We start from the raw sequence: 15,998 nt of genomic DNA on the forward strand, positions 1-15,998 counted from the left end.
GGTTTTACTGGCTTCGGTTTTAATATACAACTCACAAGGTGTTCCTGCACGGAGAGATCTTGAAGGGCTAAAGTATCCTCTTAACTATATATTTTTTTTCATTTTTCGAATTTATTTTCATTGCATTGGGCTGAAACAAAATCATGTGCTATGATATGTCAGTTAACTTTAAAAGGCAATAATTCAATCGTTACGAGGAGTTAAACTTCCTTCACTAGTTTTCTAGCTATATCGTTAAACTCTCTCAGAGCATCGAGGTACGATCAAACACAAAGCTGACGCTGGAAAATCGCAGGATGACTCAAAGTCTTTCTATGAAACATTTCCTTTCTTCATATGGTTGCTACGAGACGTCACTCATGACCTACCACCAGATTGTAAAAGCGTCAAAGACTACTTCCTGAATAAGGTATACTTTATTTAAATTGTTGCGACTTTTTAATTAGGAATCATTTCCAGCAGTTGTGCATCATAAATTGCATTAGCTCTGATTCGCAAGATACTAACATGGATGCTGACAGGTAAAGGGACACATGGAAAATAGGTACAAGTAGACAGTAACATTTTTTTCGTTTTGACCCTAGCAGAACTCCTATGTTTCCAGCTCTAGGAAATTATTCCCCACACGACATGTACTCGAAATGCTCGTCGACTTAAAGAAGAACAAAAAATGTTTTAGATCTTATAGAGGTTTAAGTAAGCCCTCTAACCTTTTTTTTTACCTTTAGCTTTCGTTTGCCCAGTTTTATGTCACTAACAGCCAGCCATTGCTTACTGATTTATACAGGTTTTCAACGTTTCTGATTCATCATCAGCTGAAAATCAAGATCGCCAGAAGGTTGCTGATAGCATCAAAGATTATTTCTCTGGTTTTGAAGCGTTTTCGTTACCTCCTCCTACTGCTGACAAAGAGCTGCTGAAGAACATCAAAGATAATGAAAGTCAGATGATTCCTTTTTTTCCAAGAATTAGATAAATTTAGACGGTTGCTGGAAAATATTTTGAGCCCTAAAAAGAGCTTTAATGAAGGAGAGCTGGTTACTGGAGAAGGTAAAGATTTTTTTCGTAATTTAAGGAGAGTATAGGACACCGTCTCATTTACAATAGCAATGACGTGTATGATATTCAAGTTTGTAGTCGATATTAGCTTCTTTCACCACATAGGAAAAGAAAGGGAGGTCTTAATCTTCTTATTGTATCTTATTCGCCTTTATAAATTATTCATTTTATAAAAATTAATATTGTTTTTCCGGCTCACGTTGAAAGTTTTGTTCTGATATTAGAAAGAAAACACTCTGCTGAATACTCTTATATCATTAGAGTTTATGACGTTTTTGTCCTTCCTTTACTGTAAGTGGTTGGTATCTAGAATTGTCGGCCCTAGTATCGAACATTTAGCATTGGTTTATCGGCTGGTTTTGCTTTCAGAGACCCACGTATGTCCAGAAATGCACCCAAAGCGAAAATGGCGAATCAGACAAAAAAACGCTAGAGGTTTGGCGAAAATGTAAAAAGAGATTTTAAGGTGTGCTCCTTGTAAGGAAGCGAACTCAGTTGACGAATATGGCGAAAACGGCAAACCATCAAAAATTTTCTATCGGTTTGGCGAATGTTCAGATTGAATGCCAAAAAGGGCCCCTCGCAGAGTGATGACTTTGACGGCAAAAAATCGCCAAAGGCGCTCCCTCTAAAGCAGCGAAGCTGACGAAAATGGCGAATCTGACGGCAGTGACGAATCAGGCGAAAATGGGGAATGTGGCAAAAATTTGCCATGGGTTTGGCGAATATTCAAATTTCATGCCAAAAGGGGTCCTTTGGAGAGTGGAGATTTTGACGAAAATTGCGAACATGACGAAAATATTGCAGACCTTCAAGCAGTATGGAGAAAGTACCGAATCTGGCAAAAAATCGCCAAAGGCTAGGCGATAATTTAAATTAGATTATAAAACAAACTCCTTGAAGTTTACAGAAACGACAAATCTGACAAAAACGGTGAATCTGCTTGGTGAAAATGGGATATCTGGAAATCTGCCATGGTTTAGCAAATGTTCAAATTGGATGACAAAAGGGGCCCATGGAGAAAGGCGATTTTGAGGAAAACGGCGTACGTATCTGGCGAAAGTGGCTAGAACCTGGCAATAATTACCTTGGGTTTCGCTAATATTCAAATTTCATGGCAAATGGGGTCCCAAAAAGAGAGTAGCGATTTTGACGAAACTGGCGAATCTCGTCAAAAATTGCTAGAGGGTTGACCGAACTGATTTAACGACATTACAAGAAACGCTCCTTGTGTTAAATGGAAATAGCAACAACAATATGCATTTATTAACAAAAGGATAAAGTCTTACAATTCTGTACGTCCCGGAAAATTCTCATACATGTAGTATACTTGATATAACGCATTTGCTTAACCTGCGAGGCAGCATGTATCAAATGCATGTACCATTAAATCAAACACATGATTAGAAACAATGCGAAATAGTGTTATTATGTATTTGCGACATGTACTGCAAAGAATTTAGTAGACTTTCTGTTGTTTTTACTATCAACGTCGCTTCACTTACCAAACGTGTGATGCGCTGAACTAAAAGACCACAATCATTCGGTCTGTTAATGAATTGCTACCTTTCAAAGGACATACAACAAGTATGGGATAAATTCCTTGAAACCAATTACCACAGCAATGTCACACCATTCAGCTAGTGAAAATACAACTATAGTAAGGGAAGCTCCAACGTAGTGGAAGCATTTCTTTCATGTATTGTCTCAATCACACTCGAGTCTGAGCATTACTTCTGTGCACCTCAAACTAATGTCCAGCTCCCAGGTTGCTTGCTAGGACAATTGTTTAGAACTTTGCACTAAATTGTTTCAGCCTTTTTTCAGTTTCTTGATTGCGTAAGTCATAGGTCTCAATGTTGTTTTCTAGCTCTCGCTGCACTGGTTCAGTTGTACGTTGAAGCAATCAATAGTCCAGGAGTAATTCCTAACATCCAGAATGCCTGGGAAACCTTTGTAGAGAGGAAGTGTTCCAAGGCTATAACAGAGGCTTTGAAAAAATACGAAGAGGTTATGGAGTCAAACGTGGAAGAAGAACGTCCTTGTGATAATGATGAATTGCGCAAGTTTCATGGGATGGCGATAAAGAAAGGTGAAGGCTACTTCATGACAGAATTGGTGGGAATTTCAAAAAGAACCGCGGAGAAGCACCTAAACAAACTGAAGGTTAGTATAAAATAAAGTAATAGTATATAATAAGTAAATGGTTTAGAATTGGGTAGGGTAGATGGGTATGAAGACACATGAAGATAAAGCTTGTTACACAAGAACCTACCGGACAATACTCGGCCTTTTCTAGTGGCTTCAATATAAAACATAAGAACACACCAAATACAAATTAATGGAACAACAATAACTAAATACAAATTTTCAATTTGTTAATATTAAAAAGAGGAACACAAACTAAATTAATAGCAAGTATAGCACAAAGTGGTATTAGAATACGTGTTAAATGATAACCTACAATCTAATCAATGAAATATTTCTGAGTTGGAATCCCAATACTTTGATTTATTATTACCGATCAATTAGTGCTTTTTAAATTCCCAGTCAAAGTTTTTCTTTCAGTTCTTTTATCTTAACTTAATGCGTGGTGTGAGCATAATTATGTAATTTATCATGACAATAACAATGAAATAATCAGCGTTATACATCAGTCGATTCCACCTGCGCCCAGCCCCCCCCCCCCCTCCCCCCCCGGCTGACCCCCGGGCTTTAGCATTTCTTTTGCCTTGGATGGCAAATTCCCGGGGGTGGGGACTCTTGAGCTGTCATATCCAGCGGGGTGGGGACGAAAAAAGAGGGCAAATGCCCCGTCCTCTGTCAACACTGCAAGAAATGTAAAATCGAGAACATGCCTTAACAACCCTCTACAATGTATTCCTGTCCTTGAAAGATGAGCCAATCTGCTTTTTTTCCAGTAAAACCTTCTTTGTAGTTACATTCTGATAGGAAACCGCGTGCATGTCAAAAGCTCGGGAATGGCCCGGGAGTTGGCAAATGCCCGGGCCCCGGGCAGTGCAAAATTTGCAAATGCCCCACCCCCGGGAATGTCAAGGCGGGCATTTGCCCCGCAATAGCCGGGGGGCTGGGCGCAGGTGGAATTGACTGATGCATTACGTTCACCGACTTCCGGTAAGCCTTGCTACTCAGAAGGCTTCAGGAGCTAACTCAGAAGGAACCTCATCAGCATAGTATCTTTCTACTTGCTCTCTTAAGAGCAAAGTTGTAGGATACTTGACTTAAGTGGAAGCTTTCATAATGTGACTTTAAGGTGGCTGAACACAGTTTTGGCAGTTTGTGAGTGTATTCATTTGCCAAATCATGGCAAGAGAAAGGTTGCAGCCGTCAAGCTGAAACTTGGCAAGTGAAAAATATGCTGATGAAAGATTTTGATTGACAGGTAAAATTTGACGTTTTCATTGTGTCCATGGCAACATGAACGATTGAATACAACCTTAAAATTCCACTTTTGCTTAGTTTACATAAAATTCGCTCATTAGATTTTCCTATAAACTCGCGCACAGCTTACTATAGTTAATCATTACCATTTGAAACTTATTTGACCAAATTTTAACAGACGGGTTTTTAGATAATCAATAATATAATTGTACTATAATTATTAAATGTGTCACAAAATTCGTCTGTTCAACTTCCATTTTAAAGTTCTCATTACTTAAAGTACGATAAAAGTAAAAATTCTGCCAAATATCAGAAAATTTTAATGAGTAGATTTTGAGAAATCGTCTTCTGTGTATCACTGCTTTTTCGCCGCCATGTTTATTTGTCTAATTTAAAACACGCGCTGTCACGCGAGTTACCGCTGACCGCCCACAAAACTGTGTTCAGCCACCTTAAGTGGTGCGTTATTGTTGCACGCTTAGTTCGTCACTGTAAAAGTATTCAGATCCCAGAATGAGGCTAAGCATACCAGTTAAAAGTCGTTTTCATGTAAATCCGCAATGTATTCGTAGTGCTTTTTGCGAGTTACCTTTTTTAGTTTTTATTCTATTATTGTATTATTCCATTCTAGTTGTTATTCTGTTATTCTATTCTCTATAATAAATCTTTTTCGTTTAGGAAACTCAGCTTTATTTTTATGTATATTTTTTTCGCATTTTTTTTTTCTTTTGCTTAGAATCTGTTAAGTGAGAAGCTGATATCATTGGAAACCAGAAATGAAAATTTGACAAGAGAATTCTGTAACAGCTTACTACGTCAGCTGAAGGAGAAGCATCTTGATCCAGTCCGTCAACGACTGCAGGGGAAAAAAGCGGCCAAAATGTCTTTCGGTGAAATCAATGGTGCATGCGATCAGATAAAGGAAGATTACCACAATTCTGCTATAGGTGCCAAAGATGTTATTGACGCAGTTTTTGCAGAGTTTCAACCGGTAAGATTAAACATTGAAATTAGTCCATTTCTTTCGAATTGAGTAATGACCCCTCATCTGCTGAGTTAGATTGGTTTGTCGGAGTGAAGAATGAAACAGACATCCCCTCCTAGTCGCAAATGAAGACGCTCGATTGAACTGCTAGGCTGTTATTCCTTTCAATGAACTTGTGTTCTTTTTTGATTGCTTACAGGCTCTTTCCGAAGAACGGAAACGATCCTTGAATATTCTAGGAAAACTCAAAGACTCTGATGAGAAGCTAGCCAAGGCTCGTCAACAACAGGAGAAGCAAAGGCTTGAGGTTTAATTTTTTTTCTCACGTTGCTTTTTGGCTTTAGGAAACTTGAATAAGCAAGAGTAACCTTTAGGTAGCCTGTGTACAGACGTCCCCTCTCCCTCAGGAAAAATCGGGAGAGGAGACGTAACATTTGCATAAATTATTTTTTGTTCTATCGCTGACAGTTGAAAAGGCACATGTAGGTCGGAAATTAGCTCTGGCGTCTGTGCACAGGCCAGCCGAACATCTTCACGCAATGTCCACCCAAAAATCCAGATATAAGATCTGATTACAGTCAAGCCGGGTCAAGCGTACCTGCCAAGATCCCATTAATGTATTCGTAATGAGCCGTGAATTCACACGCGATTCAGTTACGAAATTTCTACTAGCTCAGTTTCCCTAAATTTGATGTAAATGTCTTCTAAGACATTTAATTCATTCAAAGATTTTCAATCTGACCAAATGCAAGGAGGTTTATTCACTGCTCGTTACGCATACAGGAATGCCGATTTAAATTTTAGACCAGTTACGGGAACGACTAACGGATTCATTTTTTCAAATAATCAATTCTTTAATAGAATCTTTTTGGGGTAATTGACCTGTAATTGACGTTGGATTTTGTATGCCTTCTCATTTATTTACAATACCGACCGGTACAGACAGACGCACCCGCAACCGGTGCAGCAAACATCGGTGGTCTTAACTTCTCATGCCTTTTCGAGAGAACCGAAATACAAATGCCGCTAAACAAATATGAATATCCACAAAGGCTGAGCTTTTCCCCGGGGAATCTATTCAGAGGTTCATTCACCAATCACATCAACAGAAATTATTTGCGTCAAGGAATTAACATTACAACCAATCAGAGGCTGTCCCCAACATTCCGGGGAAACGGGAACACGATTATCGTAGGCGATTCACAGACGTCTCCTCTCCCGATTTTTCCTGAGGGAGGGGGGACGTCTGTACACAGGCTACCTTTAGGCCTCGTCAAATATTTTTCCTTTTCACGGCGGATAAACGCATACAAAAATGTCCCTTCTAAACTAATTTTGCTATTTTTATTTTTTTTGAGCTCAAACTTTACACAGGATGACAGAACTCGGTATTTCTAACAATCGTTTGTTTTTGGATTCTTATTTTATTTGTTTTTGACGGGCAAATGACGTTATAGGAATAACAGCAAAAGTTGATTTTCGACTTCTGACGTAAAAAGTAAGCACTTTAAATCCTACGCCAGTCACCCAGCCGTCTCCTAATATATTTGAATAACGCTCACGGGTTATGATATATGGCTGACGACTTTAACAGTCGGTACACGGGGGAACTGAAATATGTGCACCCAGGGGCATTTTTCTTTGATTTTTGGCAACATAGCTATTCTTACTAACCCGAGTACGCTGATTTCGAAAATCATTGTTGCTAAGCTTGAATCATTTGTAAGATGGTATTTTGGGGCGTTTCATTATGACGTCATTGTCCAAAAAAGGAGTTTTCTTTCCTTTAACAATTTTAAGTTTACTATAACCAGAGACGATTTGAACTTGTGATAGGTGTACTGTTAAGATGATAACGAAAATTTCTGGCAGTTTTTAAGCTGTGCCTACTAATATTAAACCATAACTTATTAACAACTGATCACCCCCTTCATATAGTTACTTTTTGAAAGCGAATGTAATACTTGTATAAACAGGAAGCTGCAAGTAAAAACATGCAACCCTTTCAACATCGTCCATAACACGTGTTCTTAGCAATCGTAAAACCTCTCTGTTCCTGCACCAAGCACTTCGAGGTAAAAACGTTTAACGGTTAATTCAAAGGTGAAAACTAATACCGAAAAGACAAAAGGGTGACTGGAAAAAGAGTTAAACGGCACTCCACGTGAGATCTCTCTCTCCCTGTAATACAACCGAGCCGAGCCAGCGGTGCGCGAATACTAACCTGTATCACGAACACTTCCTGTGCGCTTAGCAGATGGGTTCTATCTTACAACCTGGGTTCTCATATTGGTGCGTAGGCATCAACGATGTCGTATAACATACACCACGATGACCTCTTTATCGACAGAGAGAGTGCCCGGGAGAGACAAAGGCAAGATAATGAAGCTGAAAATGCACTACACTACAATAATTTGGGATGTTCTTCAGTCAAATAAAAGATCCTACCTGCGACTTCGGAAATTAAGCAGTCTCTTGTCCTAGTTGTTACGAGGGATCACTCAAGTTGAAACGTTTGGGCAATGTAATGGAGCATATACTTTCTTCAGACAGAGAAAAAAAAAAGTTAAAATTGCTACAACTAGCTTCAAGATAAAAAATTCTGGATGCAGACAAGAGGGGTAGGACTAATCTGTGGAACTGCAGACCGTGGAGCCACGGAACTGGGGAACCGGCAGAAGTTACGGAGCCTAAAGAAATGACTGTTTTTATTACAACTGTCTTTGGCCAATGTGATAAAACAATTAGGTAAATCAATTATAACGTAAATGATAGAATGTTCACAGTCCCCTATTTCCCCGTAAGATCATCGAGATCGAGCGCTCACGTTCACACCGAGACGGCGGACCTTAGGGTTCCCAAACCCTCCCCCGCCCCCTAAGCAGTTCAAGCTGGACCCGGTCAAGATAGCTTCCTGTAGCGCTCGCACTCGACGATTTTGTGAATAATTGGGCATAACACATTGGCTCTAATCGAGAGCTCTGGTTCCGATCTGGAAGTCCACAAATCGAGGATTTCCGGCTTGTTAGTACGAAGGAAGGCAACGAGAGGTTTATATTTAACACAGTAGCACAAGGTTGGGAGGATGAGAGAATTTAATGTGAATGTGTTTGTGAAAAGCAGATGATATTGAGCGAATGTCTTGGTGGTATCTTTGAATCCCCTGGTTAACGAGACTGAGATTGTATCCAGTTAACCGGTAACGTCGAGCCAGTTGCGAGCGGTAACTCTCTCTAATAAATTATCATGACAAATAGTGAACAAAAATTGAGAAAAGCAAACAAAGAACTCAAGGACGAAGTAGCGGAGCTTAAAGTGAAGCTAGAAAAGGTTTTGAAAGAGTTAAGTGAACGAACTGAAGAATGCAATCTAACTTTCGGTAATGGCGTCGAAGTGTTGTCACCAGACAAAACCAAATTAGTGGAGTTTGTTTCGCACCAGTATGATGATTTAATTGCTTTCAAAGTAAGTGCCAGTAAAGAGCTTGAAGAAATTAGGGCAAGAGTCGATAAGATATCTGAGACCTGCGACCGCATCCAGAAATCGCTAGATGCTTTTGAACTGTACAGCTACCAATTCAACATCAAGATAGTCGGAATGCCGATGGTTGCTGAACGTGAACACCCTGAGCAAACTGTAAATCTATGCCTACAGTTATTTTCAGCCTTGGGAGTAAAGGGAGTGTCGATCCAGGATATTGATACGGCCCACCGAAGAACTTGGATTTGCAGCTTATATCAATGTCAAGTACCTTAATATCTATGATCACTTAACGCCACGGTTACAAGCCTTATATCATGAAGCAAAGAAAGTCAAAGAGGCTAAGAAGTACAAATTTTGTTGGGCGAAAAATGGCTTTGTGTATCTTCGCAAGTCTGAAGAATCCACAATTTACAAATTCGTCGACCTTTCTGAGCTTAACAAGAAATTTAGCACGGCCTCAGAAGCTGGAGTGAACGATCACCTACAGAGCTAAGTACTCAAGTACTTTTTATATTCTGTCATTACGAAGTAATCAAGTTTGACTATTGAAATGCCTACAAAGACCAGTACTAAGCAACAACAGAAGTTAAATAAATCTCTGTTAAAAGATTTACCGTACTTTAATTTCAGAGGTAACTTAGCCCTTGCCCATGGCCAATTTAATAATTCAGTTAATAGTGAGCTCCCGACTAAACGAGATCTAGATAATCTCCATAGTTTATATGATCTGGATTTGTTTAATTTGAATATGGCCTTTGATACCAACCAAACTGATAACGATGCTTTAATGAGCCAATGTATTAGAAGCCGATATTTTTCTCCACACAGTCTTAAGCAGTTTACTAATAATCTTACGCAGGATCAAATTGAATCTAGTCTCTCAATTTTTCACAATAATATTAGAAGCCTTAATCGTAACCTCGAAAATCTAGTGACTCATTATTTACAAGAAATAGGTATTCACTTCAATATAATTGGTGTCACAGAAACTAAAATCACCAATTCTAATGAGAATACAGGCCTTTCAAACATACCCGGTTACGTTTTTGAACGCGTCCCAACACCTCTAGCATGTGGTGGTGTAGGCCTCTTTGTCGATGAAACACTTAGTTATTCAGTTTTAGAAAAAACTTCCACCGAATCTTTTCAGGCATTGTGGATAGAAATTTCTTTTGTTAAGAAGAAAAACGTAATCTGTGGAGTCAACGTAATTCTCCAGAGAGCTTTCTTAAATACTTGGAAGAGACTATCGACAAATTTACTTCGACAGGGAAGAATTTATGTCTCTTAGGTGATTTTAATTTATGTCTTCAAAAAATCAAAACTTGTAATTACAGTCGCGACTTCTTACTGGCTCTTCAAAGTTGTTATCTCCCTCCAACTATTGACAAACCAACACGTGTATAACTGGCTGACTTCAAACAAACTTTCCCTGAATATTAAAAAGTCAAACTATGTAATTTTTCGTCCATACCAAAAAAAACTCAACTATGATCCCCAGGTCAATATTTTTGACAATGAAAGCAATAAAAAGGTTACCCTTGAACGCAAAAACTTTATTAAATATCTTGGACTGTTAATTGATGAAAATCTATCTTGGAAGATCCATATTCACTCTGTTGCAAATAAAATAAGTAAAACAATTTGGCTAATTGCGAGATTAAGGCATATTGTTCCCACTTGCACCCTCTTAAATATTTATCAGTCACTTATTACACCTTATCTAACTTATGGTCTTATCTCTTGGGGCAACGCGTGTAAAACTTTCCTTGACCAAATTCTTGTCCTTCAAAAACGCGCACTGCGTTTAATATATTTTGCTGAAACAAACGACCACGCAAAACCTTTTTTTGTCAATGCAAAAATTCTACCTTTACAGTCTCTATATTATGAATCCGTTTGTAGTCTTATGTATGATGTAAATAAAAACACTGCTCCGGTTAATATTTCGAAACTCTTATCTCGAATTTCTAGTGTTCATACTTACAACACACGTGCCTCAACCTCTGAACATTTTTATACTAAAGAATCTCGACTCAGTGTCAAACGAAATGCTTTTTCGCGTGTTGGGGTCAAAATTTGGAATGGGATACCTCAAATTCTTAAAGAAAGATCGAAAAAAGCTTTTAAAAGATCACTAAAAGAAATGCTACTCGATTTCCTTGAAACTGGAGACTCATATATTGATGTGGATACGATCATCGTGAAAATGAAAAAGTAATTCTCTTGTCCGTTATTTTCATTGTATCTTATTTTTAAAATTTCACTTTAATTATTGTCCTTGCATTTAAGTAGAACGTATCTATTTAATGTAAAATGTATATACTTATATAACGCCTAATTTCTTTGTATTTGTCTAGTTTGTTGTAAATTATGTAGCCTGGCCTGCCTCGAATAGCCTCGCTAACTGCAGGCCAGTCCCAATGTATCTCTTGCTATATTTTCAAATTTAAATAAAGTTGAAAGTTGAAAAGTTGAAAGTTGAAAGTAGATGTAAGATACGGTATTGTGTTAGCTCGTTAAAATATTGTTTTTGTTCGTTAGAACGCAGTTTGAACGTCTCTTTAGAGGAACATTACGTCGTATTCTCAGGGCAAGGCTGAATGGAAAAGCTCGTTTAGTGTGTAAGGGGTATAAACAGAAAGAAGTAGATGCATAAACAGAAAGTTACTAAGTTGGGATGGCGAAAATTACGTTTTCCCAAAAGTGAGTAACATGGGTTCTATGTTTGGCCACAGAATAGACTATCGGGTAGGGGTTCTGAGAGGCCAGCGGCACGTACCCAGCAAAAATTAACACGAGTAACAATCTCTCCCCTTCCCCCCCCCCCCCCCCCCTCTCCTGGGTGACATGATGAGCGTAAAAGGTACTGATGTTCGTCTGTAGGGTTAGTATAAAGTGCAAAGAACAGCTTCAATAATCGGTACCATCATTGAAGGACGCCTTGACGTAGAGAAAGGAGAAGATTTGAAAGAGCAGTTTGATATGAATTCAATAGTGGGACTAAGTTCCAGTTTAGATAAGAGACGGCATAATACGTTTATTGTAAAAATGAATTTGAGGAGGTCGCAAAGATTCTGCCGCATGTATGGTGATGGCTTCAGCGGTCTGCCGTCACGAGAAGTGAATACCCTCACTCTCATCTTGCTGTATTTTTAAATACAGTAAGAGATTTAAAAATCTATACCACGTCCTTTTGTTTTATTTCGACAACTGTTAACAAGCCGGAAGTCCGCGATCCGAAGACTTCCTGATTCGCAACTAGAGCTCTCGATTAGTGCTACTCAATTCTCGATAATAACTCTAGATCTCGACCAATCAGCGGGCGAGAAGTCGCTCAGTTATTGTAAAAAAATTGATTCTAACCAATTATTTTATCACGTTAGCCAAAGGCAGTTGTAATAAAAACAGTCATTTCTTTAGGTTCCGTAAGTTCCGCCGCTTCCACAGGGGTCTGCAGTTCCGCAGACCAGTCTTACCCAAACAAGAGAATTTTATGCTGTCTATTAAAGACAGTGTATGAATTTAGGAGCGAGGTAAAAATGCAAGCCATATTGAAGCATGAGCCAATACCAATGCCACTGTCTCTCGCAGAAACCATGAGCCACAGTATGCGAACAGGAAACAAGTCTTCTGTGGCAGAATTTCTGACAGAGAAAGCAAAGGTGCCCGGAGTCAATCACACTTCAAGGAAATGCTGCTTTGTTCATCGATGGCTAATTGTTGTTGGAAAATCAGAAAAAACAAACATTCAGAGGCTTTTCGGGCTACACGTGGACTTTGTGTTAAAGAGAGGATCGCTGTGTTATTCGATCGTTATCGTAAGCAATCCATTAAAGCAACGACAAGAGGTCGGCGCTCCAAGAACGTGGCGCAGATTGTGGGAAGAGTAAGAAGAGATGTTCCATTGCAAGTATTTCCTGCACTAGAAGAGAAGAAAGTGGATTTAGCACGGTTTCTCTCAGCCGAGCGTGTCGGACAACCATTCGTTGACACTGCCATTGTCGCATCCTGTGGTTGTTCAAATTAAAAGCAATTTTCTTTTGAGATACTATCCTTGTCGTAGCTGTTCGAAATCCAGCCACGAAGAAGTCGATATGAAATTTTGTTGTTTTATGTAATCATTCTTAACGAGGATATAAACAACGTGGTACTCTCCTCTAAAGACACAGACGTCTCCACTATTTACTTCTCCTGGCGCATCGCAATAAGCTGTCATCAAGGAAAATGGATATGAGCAGGAACTTCATAGAAGCCAAATTAGATACTTTTGCAAGAGATCTCAGTAAATCTTCCTCGTAACTTGTCATGTTCAGGGGCGTAGCCAGCCCATAGACATGTAGGCCCGATTCAACAAATTTTTGGTTCGATCACTCTACCGCTTGTATAATAAATTATGCGTTGTTGCAGTAAGCTAAAAAGTGTAGGTGCTCAAAGTGTTGCCGAGGTCAGTGCGTACTTGTCATGCGTGCAATTTTCAGTATGTGTGGAAATGAAAGTCAGCCAGGCCTACAACTAGTCGAAAAGCTGGCTATCCCCAGGGCATTGTTACCACTTAATGCAATCACAGGCTGTGACAGCACCTCGTTTAATTTATCTGTAAACATTCAAAGAAGACTGTGAGGCCGCACTTCGTCTTTCCTCCTCCTTGGACGAGTCTCAACGTCCTCCGTGCTGACACCATCGCACCTGCAGAAAGGTTTGTTTGTCCGTTATGTATGACGGATTAAGAGACCAACTGAAGCTACGCGCTATTTGCGACGCATTTAAGTAACACCTGAGAGATACCACTAACAAACCAAGGTTTGGCGCCAGGCACAGATTCCAAAAGCGGAGCTTCCGTACCTTGAGGAGACAGCATGAACGCTGAAGATGAGGATCTACTGGTCTCTATCTTTATGACCCTCAATTCAATCTTAGAGGCTTGTCTGGAGTTAGTTTTAACCTGGTTCGCCACTGGCTGCGCTGTAATTACAGTAAGTTGTATGTCATGTGCTCTCGGCTGTGTGGATGTACTTGGGCCGACGCTAACTGCTGCATCAACCGGCACTCGCTTATGTGAAAAGCTTAAGCGATGTTAACTCTTTAAGAGAGTTATGAAAATTCATTTACCATTCTTACAATATGGCAAACTGAAACCTTAGAGTAAGGAGCGACGTCCTGACATGTTCTATTCGTAAATTTTACATAAATTCGACCAGTTACTATCATAAACCCGACCAAGTAAATTGTGAAGTGACTTAGATTCAACAATATACAAAAAAATACTAAAACTTAATCTCCAGTTGTAAATATAAACACGGTTTTTCACCAAAATATCACAATTATACAAGGAGCGTACTTGACGCCTGACCATACCCTTGACAAGGTGAATTTCTATGACAGGGCAAGGTCGATGTTGACGTGACGGCTTATCATTTATTAGAAAACAGTGTAAAAACTGTCGAAATTCTCTCAACGATCTTTACAGTACACTTATAGCAATTTCAAAGCGTTTTTGGTTATATTTAAATTAAAATTGTTAAAGAAAGAAAACTCCTTATTTGCACAATGACGTCATAATGAAATGCCCCAAAATGCCATCTTTACGCTAAAATTGAGCTTGGCAACAATGAGTTTCAAAATCAGCGTATTCAAGTTGGTAAAAATAGCTATGTTGCTAAAAATCAGACCAAAATGCACGTGGATGTCACATTTTGGTTTCCGACTATTAAGAGGCAGTCTCAGTAAAAACCGCCCACTCAATTTCGCGTGACCACAAATTTTGGTCCGGAAACTCTGGCAAGTGAAAAGTTTTATCGAGAAGATAACTCAAATAGCGTTGCTTTGATTCACAATAATTTTCTGGCCGAGGTCAGGGAAACTGAGCATTTTGTCCCGCCACGGCCAGTTCGTACGTCTCGAAAATTGAAACTTTGGCATTTTTTGCAGCGTTGTAAAGTGTTTCATTTTCATCATCTGCCAATGCATTTTACACCTATTTATCGGAAAACATCTTTAGTTTCTCGTGAAAGTAATAGTTATTCACTAAATGTAGCCGAAAAGACGAAATCAAGCAAAATATGGCCCCAGCTAATTGCCTGGAGCGAAAGGCTAAAAATGACCATAGTTTAAACGCCTTTTTCTGACCTAGTGGAAAGCTCTAGATCAAATAGACAAAAAGATAGATCATCCATTATTAAGAATATACGAAATCTCATATACGATTTCATTATTTTAAAATTTATGACCGTTTCAGTTATATCAACGTACCTGCAAGCTAATGCGATAATTTCAGATTTGGAGACTGACGAATTTATCTCAAGCAGATTTTGTCAAAAGTACGGCTTACCTAATTCATTACTAACACTGACTCACTAATTGAGCCATATCCCAATCTCTTAGATGCCAGACTCCATAAAATTCCAGTAAATGTATCTTAGAAGTTGCTGGTATGCGGCCATTTTTGAATCCCGCGTGCAAACAATCCGAGTTTCAAAACAGGTGAAACTCTGTCACATTTCGAGCTAAATAGCACGGTAAAACGCCTGTACAGAGTTGAGAGTTTCGACAATCAGAGAATCAACTAAGTAGGAGTTTCATTTTGGGTCAGAAAATTGAGATTTCAGAGCTACAACTTCAAGTAAAGCTTCTATTCAACCAGCCTTGCAAGGTTAAATGCAGGTTCACACGTAAACCGATCGGAGAAGTGGAATCCGGAAATCCGCATCATTCGGATATCGGCAAATCTGAAATCAATCAGAAACCAAAGCCAATTCCAAAAGTTAGAAACAGCTGCATTCGTTTAGGGCTTCTTTTCGACGCTGAGACACGTAAAGGTAAAACCTGCCAAATGAGCAAACCGTAGCTCCTTGATTTTCACTGAACTGAAACGCGGTTCCACGATCGATTGCGTTTGGCAACTAGGCTCCATAAGAAACAGCTGTAAATGTCATTGACCGGTCACAAACATGCTATGTGCGCTAACATATCACACTTAGGACTAATACTTTACAGAAGTTGGCTTTATATTGAGACTGAGTTTATTGAGATCTAGAGAGCCGAGCCAGCTCGGTTGTCCCGGCTTCTC

At 39.2% G+C, this 15,998-nt stretch overlaps 1 pseudogene; it reads left to right on the forward strand.

Annotated features, from left to right (window-relative positions):
• LOC140931628 (guanylate-binding protein 6-like) overlaps positions 1-15,998 on the forward strand; it is an 82,514-nt pseudogene that overhangs the window by 29,077 nt on the left and 37,439 nt on the right.

This window comes from Porites lutea, chromosome 3 (assembly GCF_958299795.1).
Source record: "Porites lutea chromosome 3, jaPorLute2.1, whole genome shotgun sequence".
Classification (NCBI taxonomy): Eukaryota; Metazoa; Cnidaria; class Anthozoa; order Scleractinia; family Poritidae; genus Porites; species Porites lutea.